The sequence below is a fragment of the Triticum urartu genome, chromosome 3 (genome assembly GCF_003073215.2).
Source record: "Triticum urartu cultivar G1812 chromosome 3, Tu2.1, whole genome shotgun sequence".
Classification (NCBI taxonomy): Eukaryota; Viridiplantae; Streptophyta; class Magnoliopsida; order Poales; family Poaceae; genus Triticum; species Triticum urartu.
In genome coordinates, this window is record NC_053024.1 from 90,497,960 (window position 1) to 90,507,070 (window position 9,111).

Sequence of the window (9,111 nt, forward strand, 5' to 3'; positions counted from 1 at the left end):
ACGTAGCCCCGGTCGTTGCGCTCGGGGTATCGACCGGAGCGTCCATCTCGAATGGCCCTGAGCTCTTGACAATCGTTGGTGTTGTGGCTGCGCACGTTGTGGAAGGCGCAGAGCAGACGACCGCCCTTGGATGACTCGGGGAGGTCCAGGCCGCGCTTTGTGTCTGGCTCTGCCGTGAGTACGGCCACTCCCTTGTGCTTCGCATCCTTGACCTTGACCTTCTTCTCCTCTGGATCAGCAGCAGGGAGCTTGAGGAGGGAGAGACGCCCTTCCTCAGCCCTCGCGCACTTGGTCGCTATGTTGAACAGCTCTGGAGTCATGCATAGCTCCTCGTCGATGGCGAGCTCCTCCTTCATTTTGATGTCACGGATGCCATCGGAAAACGCTGAGATGATGGCCTCATCCGTCACCTTGGGGACATTGAGACGCATGCTGTTGAAGCACTGGATGTACTTCTGCAGGGTCTCTCCCGACTGTTGCTTGATGCGGTGCAGGTCACCCCCGGCCGGAGGGCGGTCGCGAGTGCCCTGGAAGTTGGCGACGAAGCAGTCGCGCATCTCATCCCAGGAGGAGATCGAGCCTGGAGGCAGGTTCTGGAGCCACGAGCGAGCGCCATCCTTGAGAGCCATGGGAAACCAGTTCGCCATGACTTTTTCGTCGCCGATGGCCGCCTCGATGCTCAGTTCGTAGAGCTGTAGGAACTCCACAGGGTCGGGGGTGCCGTCGTAGCGAGGAGGCAGATCCGGCTTGAACTTGCCTGCCCAGACGATGCTACACAGCTCAGGAGTGAAAGCACGACAGCCTGTCGTGGCCACTGGGGCCCTTTGCTGATGCGGGGCCTGGCCTTGATGTCCGCGCACCGCCGTCGCAGGCGGCACACGGTCTTGTCGTGGTGGTGCTGGGAGCGCTGGAGCATTTTCTTGCCGCCGGGAAACCTCTTTGCAGCTTCCTTCTTCATGCGCGGGCACACGACGCGGTGGATCACGCTGCGGGGCCACGCGTCTTGGGGCGAGGACACCGTCTTGATGCAGAGGGGGTGGTGCTCCGTGAGCTGCGCGTCTCGGCGCAAGGGTGCCGTCTTCATGCGGAGGCGGCGGAGGCGCTCCGTGAGCTACATCGTCCGCGGCTGGAGGTGGGTGAGGCAGCGAGAGGGATGGTGCAGGAGAGCCTCCCGCGGCGCTGACGAGCTCGACGATGCGGTCCAACCAGTCCTCGTAGAGGTCATCGACCGGGCGGTAACGCAGGAGCTCACATGCCATGAGCAGCGCAGCCTGCGTGTCCGTGGGTGCACGGCGAGCGTGAGACGATGAGCCGGCCGTAGTCAGCGATGGGGTGGCGGTGCGGTCGTCCCACCGCACGGAGGGGTGCAGTGAGGATGCTTGCTGCTCGTTTGCCGCCGGGCCGGTAGCGGCATTGGCAACTGGAGATGGAGAACGACGGGGAGGCCCGCCGATAGGGGCTGTCTGAGTGAGACGGGCGGCAAGGGCGGCTCGGCGCACGTCTGACATGGATGCGGCGCACGTGTGACATGGATCGGTCAAACATGGATCAACGGAAGGAAAGCTTCATCGCACCCCTACCTGGCGTGTCAAATGTCGGATTTCGGGTTCCGGCAAAACCCTTGAGGTACACTGGGGTGCGCATGAAGATCTCTCCTCCCCCAAGCTCTCACCCACACCGCAATCTCAAGGCTTAGCCCGTCGAACTCACAGAACAAAGGGACACAAGATTTATACTGGTTCGGGCCACCGATGTGGTGTAATACCCTACTCCAGCGTGGTGTGGTGGATTGCCTCTTGGGCTAAGGATGAACAGTTACAAGGGAAGAATAACCTCCTGAGGAGAGGTGCTCTTGTGCTTGGTGAATTTGTGTGGTTGCCTCGGAGGAGTGGGTCGGTCCAAGATGAGATCTCCCTTTTCTAAGGTGGTGGCTAGTCCTATATATAGAGGCCCGGATCCTCTTCCCAAATATTAGGCGGGAAGGGATCCCACAACGGCCAATTTGAAGGGGGACAGCTAGTACAAGCTATCCTGACAAAATATGGTCTTTGCATGCCAAAGGCTCTCGTGATGACACCGTTCTAGGCTCCACGGTGACCTCCGTCCTGCCGTCCTGCTGGTCTTGGTGTCGTTGCACCGATATGGAAACCTTTCCTGCTGCCTCGGGACTCCTCACATGTGCTTGCCTCCTTAGAACCAAAGAGGAAACGAGGACACTACGCACGCTAGCGCCCGCTTGACCTTGGTCGTCATGGCTTGCGTCACAGGAACCTCGTGAGGTGCCCCTTGCCTTGATCTCTCCGCCCCTCGCGAGCCATCCTAGTGAGGCTGCCCCCGAGGAGGTCTTGCGTCGTCCGCCTCGCGAGGCTTGGCTCCTCGCAAGGGTCTTGAGTGTTTGCTGGTGAAGATGGGCCGTATAGGGCCGCTGGTGGAGCCACGCCATGGGCCGCAGGTAGGCAAGTCTGGGGACCCCCGTTCCCAGGACGCCGACAACTACATCAACCACGTTATTAAACGCTTCTGCTTTCGGTGTACGAGGGTATGTGGACACACTCTCCCCTCTCATTGCTATGCATCTCCTAGATAGATCTTGCATGATCGTAGGAATTTTTTTGAAATACTACGTTCCCCTACAGTGGTATCAGAGCCAGGTCTCTGTGTAGATGTTATATGCACGAGTAGAACACAATGAGTTGTGGGCGATAATAGTCATACTGCTTACCAGCAACGTCTTACTTTGATTCGGCGGTATTGTTGGATGAAGCAGCCCAGACCGACATTACATGACCGCATTCATGAGATTGGTTCTACCGACGTGCTTCGCACACAGGTGGCTAGCGGGTGTCTGTTTCTCCAGCTTTAGTTGAATCCAGTTTGACTACGCCTTGTCCTTGTTGAAGGTTAAAACAACACACTTGACGAAAAATCATTGTGGTTTTGATGCGTAGGTAAGAACGGTTCTTGCTAGAAGCCCTTAACAGCCACGTAAAACTTGCAAAAACAAAGTAGAGGACATCTAACTTGTTTTTGCAGGGCATGTTGTGATGTGATATGGTCAAGAGATGATGATATATAAATTTTTGTATGAGTTGATCGTGTTTTGTAACAGTTATCGGCAACTGGCAGGAGCCATAAGGTTGTCGCTTTATTGTATGAAATGCAATTGCCATGTAATTTCTTTACTTTATCACTAAGCGGTAGCGATAGTCGTAGAAGCAATAGTTGGCGAGACGACAACGATGCTACGATGGAGATCAAGGTGTCAAGCTGGTGATGATGGTGATCATGATGGTTCTTTGGAGATGGAGATCAAAGACACAAGATGATGATGGCCATATCATATCACTTATTTTGATTGCATGTGATGTTTATCCTTTATGCATCTTATTTTTCTTAGTACGGCGATAGCATTATAAGATGATCTCTCACTAAATTTCAACGTATAAGTGTTCTCCCTGAGTATGCACCATTGCTACAGTTTTTGTTATGTCAAGACACCACGTGATGATCGGGTGTGATAAGCTCTACGTTCACATACAACAGGTGCAAGCCAGTTTTGCACACGCAGAATACTCAGGTTAAACTTGACGAGCATAGCATATGCAGATATGGCCTCAGGACACCGAGACCAAAAGGTTGAGCATGAATCATATAGTAGATATGATCAACATAGTGATGTTCACCATTGAAAACTACTCCATCTCACGTGATGATCGGACATGGTTTAGTTGATATGGATCACGCGATCATTTAGATGACTAGAGGGATGTCTATCTAAGTGGGAGTTCTTAAAGTAATATGATTAATTGAACTTTAATTTATCATGAACTTAGTACCTGTTAGTATTTTGCATGTTTATGTTGTTGTAGATCAATGGCCCGTGCTACTGTTCCTTTGAATTTTAATGCGTTCCTAGAGAAAGCTAAGTTGAAAGATGATGTTAGAAATTACACGGACTAGGTTCGTAACTTGAGGATTATCCTCATTGCTGCACAGAAGAATTACGTCCTAGAAGCACCGCTAGGTGCAAAGCCCGCTGCAGGAGCAACTCCGGATGTTATGAACATCTGGCAGAGCAAAGCCAATGACTACTTGATAGTTCAATGTGCATGCTTTACGGCTTAGAATCGGGACTTCAACGATGTTTTGAACGTCATGGAGCATATGAGATGTTCCAGGAGTTGAAGTTAATATTTCAAGCAAATGCCCGAATAGAGAGATATGAAGCCTCCAATAAGTTCTACCACTGGTATAGCGACGTGCTATACAAACGATTTTTAACCCCTTTCCGCGACGACATTTGGGACCGTCGCCAGGTGAGTGTGGGCGATAAGGGGGTCCTTCCCACACGACCCAGAAATCGTCGGGGATAGGCCCTCCTGGGACACAGGCTGGGGCCGTGTGTGATCAGGCGAGGCATCAAAACCCAATCATTTCCGTAGGTATGTACATCCCACACGGTAATCCCAGAAAAACATTTCCCTAGGTATGTACATCCCGCACGTTGAATCCCATAAAATCATTTCTATAGGTATGTACATCCCACACGGTGAATCCCAGAAAATCATTTCCATAGGTATGTACATCCCACACGGTGAATCCTAGAAAAACATTCCGTAGGTATGTATATCACACACAATTCTTTGTGTGGAAACGTTTGTGCAAGGTGGCCTAACGCAAACAGTTCACTGCCGGAAGCCGTGTGTGATTGTTAGTTGATCGAACATGCCTAGTTTCTAGAAACCATGCGGGTTGTTTGAGTTCATCACCCACGGTGTTGTCTAAGTACCCGTTTGTAATAGGAAACCCCAATAAGTAGGGTAATTAGCCTATTATTGATAATCCATGTACTAATCAAACTGATATTTCTTATAAAACACACCAGATATTTCATATCCATATAAAAGCAACCAGGATTTCATAATTGAATTACATCAGATAGCTTCGGCACTCAGTTACGCCATTACATAATAGCACCAAGTTTCACATGCAGCATCAGAAACCTTTGGAAAGTAGCATCATACACGGTAAATAGACACATGAATCTCATCTGGGAAACTGCAGAAGCGGAAGGGAAATATTGAGCCTTCAGTGATGTTGAATGTCCTTGCAACTTTAGGCCAGTGGCTATGGATAATTGCCTGCCCAACCTTCGTCCTCTTCAGCCAGACTTCAATATTGTACCGTGGGTGTTGAATGAATACCTTCCTCGCCTCTTGACCATGCAGGTGGTTTGAGAGGTAATCATCGGTGAACTTCTTTGAAAAGTACTGAAAACAAAGCTATGCATAAATTGCTGTTGTAAATTTTGAAATGGCGCAAGGGGTAAAAACAAGGTAAAAGAGTTGGTACCATCCTATAGTTGACTGATGTCTTCTTCATTGTGCAAACAAAGATCTTTCTATTATTCGTCACAAGTTTCTTCATCCTAACAATCTTTCTGAGTTTCTTGACTTGACTGATATTCATGGACATCTCATTTCCCCATATGCAAAATGGGTCGAACAGTGGGTCTAAGCCTCTGACAGCAGGACTGTCGGTGTCCTAGGAACGGGGGTCCCCAGACTTGCCTGCATGTGGCCCACGGCGTGGCTCCACCAGCGGCCCTGTACGACCCATCTTCACCGGCAAAACACTCAAGACCCACGCGAGGGGCCAAGCTTCGCGAGGCAGACGACGCAAGACCTCCTCGGGGGTGGCCTCACCAGGCTGGCTCACGAGGGGCGAAGATATCAAGGCAAGGGGCACCTCGCGAGGTTCCTGTGATGCAAGCCATGCCAACCAGGGCCAGGCGGGCGCCAGCGCACGCAGTGTCCTCGTTTCCTTTTTGGTGCTAAAGAGGCAAGCGCAGGCGCGGAGTCCCGAGGCGTCAAGCAAAGGTTTCCATATCGATGCAACGAGACCAAGACTAGCAGGACAGCAGGACGGAGGTCACCATGGAGCCTAGCACGACATCATCACAAGAGCCCTTGGTAGGCAAAGACCATCTTTTGTCAGGATAGCCTATACTAGTTGTCCCCCTTCAAATTGGCCGTTGTGGGATCCCTTCCCGCCTAATATTTGGGAAGAGGACCAAGGCCTCTATATATAGGACTAGCCACCATCGTAGGGAGGATGATCTCATATTGGACCGGATCCATTCCACCAAGACCACCACACAAACTCACCAAGCACAAGAGCACCTCTCCTCATGAGGCTATTCTTCCCTTGTAACTGTTCTTCCTCAGCCCAAGAGGAAATCCACCACACCACACTGGAGTAGGGTATTACACCACATCGGTGGCCCGAACCAGTATAAATCTTGTGTCCCTTTGTTCTGCGACTTCGACGCGCTGAGCCTTGAGATCACGGTGACGGTGAGTGCTTGGGGGAGGAGAGATCTTTGTGCACACCCCAGTGTTCGAACCTCAAGGGTTTTGCCGGAACCCGAAATCCGACATTTGGCGCGCCAGGTAGGGGGTGCGCCGAAGCCTCTCTTCCATCAGCAGACCCGCCAACACTCTGCAGCGCCGATGTCCGGCGACCCGAGGGCTGACGCCGATCGTTGGGCAGCCTGGCCAGCCCGAGCGGCATCATCCGCCCAAGAAGACCTCAACTCTGCGCTCCAGGTCGCACGCGCACTGCCAAACGCCGTGGGGCGTGGGCGGTGTGGACCGACGCCTTCCACCCTTACCCTACGGCGCGCGCGGGCCGCCGCAAGGGCCTCAAGCTATGCCGCGGCGACGGCGCCGCACTCCCGACAGGAACAAGCGAACATGAGGGCCGCGCTCATAGTGGCGCAGGAGCTACTGCGATGCCGGCTGATGGAGAGCGGCCAGGATGCATTGCTGGAGCGTGTTGCCGAGCTGTTGGGTGCCACAGCCAGGGGTACACCGCCTTTCTGCTCCTTGCTTATGCCTCAGGCTGCGACCTGATCGCATGGTGGGCCTCGTCGCGCCCACGCGCCCCCAGGCGCACCAGGAGGTTTCGTCGGCACCGGCGCTACCAGCGGCGCCGGACACCCAACCACACCTGTACCTCCCCCAATGGGCGCAGGCGTAAGCATCGCCACCCACGGTCCCGACAGGATGCTGCCCTACCATCCTGGCGCGCCGAGCCCAGCGATGTGGAGCAACGGGCACCTCAGCGAGGTTTCCATGCGACAGCTCCGGAGATCTATGTGCCCCGCATGATGGACCAGGAGTACATACTGGAGGACGACCCCGGTTCGTTCCTCGAGCCGGGTTGGGAAGAGGAGACGCTGGAAGCTGAGGCCTTCCAAGAGCCACGCGGGAGCCTCGCCAACCACGCCGGCGACAACAGCTCCAGGGTGCCACTAATCTCTCAGGAGCAGGCTTACGCTAACTGCTACCTCTTGAGCACTGCGTTGGTTTTCCCTTGAAGAGGAAAGGGTGATGCAGTAAAGCAGCATAAGTATTTCCCTCAGTTTTTGAGAACCAAGGTATCAATCCAGTAGGAGACCACGCGTGAGTCACCTCGTACCTACACAAACAAATAAGAACCTCGCAACCAACGCGATAAAGGCATTGTCAATCCCTTCACGGCCACTTGCAAGAGTGAGATCTGATAGAGATAATAATAATAAGATAAATATTTTTGGTATTTTTGATAATAATAATAAGTAAAGATTGCAAAATAAAATAGATTGGAAACTTGTATGATGGAGAATAGACCTGGGGCCATAGGTTTCACTAGTGGCTTCTCTCAAGGTATCATAAATATTACAGTGGGTAAACAAATTACTGTCAAACAATTGATAAAAAAGCGAATAATTATGAGAATATCTAGGCATGATCATGTATATAGGCATCACGTCCGCGACAAGTAGACCGACTCCTGCCTGCATCTACTACTATTACTCCACACATCGACCGCTATCCAGCATGCATCTAGAGTATTAAGTTCATAAGAACAGAGTAACGCCTTAAGCAAGATGACATGATGGAGAGGGATAAACTCATGCAACATGATATAAACCCCATCTTTTTATCCTCGATGGCAACAATACAATACGTGTTGTTTCCCCTACTGTCACTGGGGTCGAGCACCGTAAGATTGAACCCAAAGCTAAGCACTTCTCCCATTGCAAGAAAGATCAATCTAGTAGGCTATACTAAACTGATAATTCGAAGAGACTTGCAAAGATAAACCAATCGTACATAAAAGAATTCAGAAAAGAATCAAATATTCTTCATAGATAATCTGGATCATAAACCCACAATTCATCAGATCTCGACAAACACACTGCAAAAGAAGATTACAACGAATAGATCTCCAATAGAATTGAGGAGAACTTTGTATTGAGATCCAAAGAGAGAGAAGAAGCCATCTAGCTACTAGCTATGGACCCGAAGGTCTGAAGTAAACTACTCACAGATCACTGGAGAGGCCATGGAGTTGATGTAGAGGCCCTCCGTGATCAATGCCCCCTCTGGCGGAGCTCCGGAAAAGGCCCCAAGATGGGATCTCTCGGGTAGAGAATGTTGCGGCGGTGGAATTAGGTTTTCGTGGTGCTCCTGGATGTTTGCGGGGTACATGGACTTATATAGGAGGAAGAAGTAGGTCGTGGAGCAACGAGGGGCCCACAAGGGTGGAGGGCGCACCCAGGGGGTAGGCGTGCCCCCTGCCTCGTGGCCTCCTCGATTGTTTCTTGATGCCCACTCCAAGTCTACTAGATCACGTTTGTTGAGAAAATCACGTTCCCGAAGGTTTCATTCCGTTTGGACTTCGTTTGATATTCCTTTTATGTGAAACACTGAAATAGGAAAAAAACAGTAATTTGGGCTGGGCCTCTGGTTAATAGGTTAGTCCCCAAAATGATATAAAAGTGTAAAATAAAGCCCATTAACATCCAAAAAAGATAATATAATAGCATGGAGCAATCAAAAATTATAGATACGTTGGAGACGCATCAAGCATCCCCAAGCTTAATTCCCGCTCGTCCTCGAGTAGGTAAATGATAAAAAAACAATTTTTGCTGTGGAATGCTTTCTAACATATTTCTCAATGTAAATTTTCTTATTGTGGCATGAATGTTCAGATCCAAAAGATTCAAGATAAAAGTTTAATATTGACATAATAATAATAATACTTCAAGTATACTAACTAAGC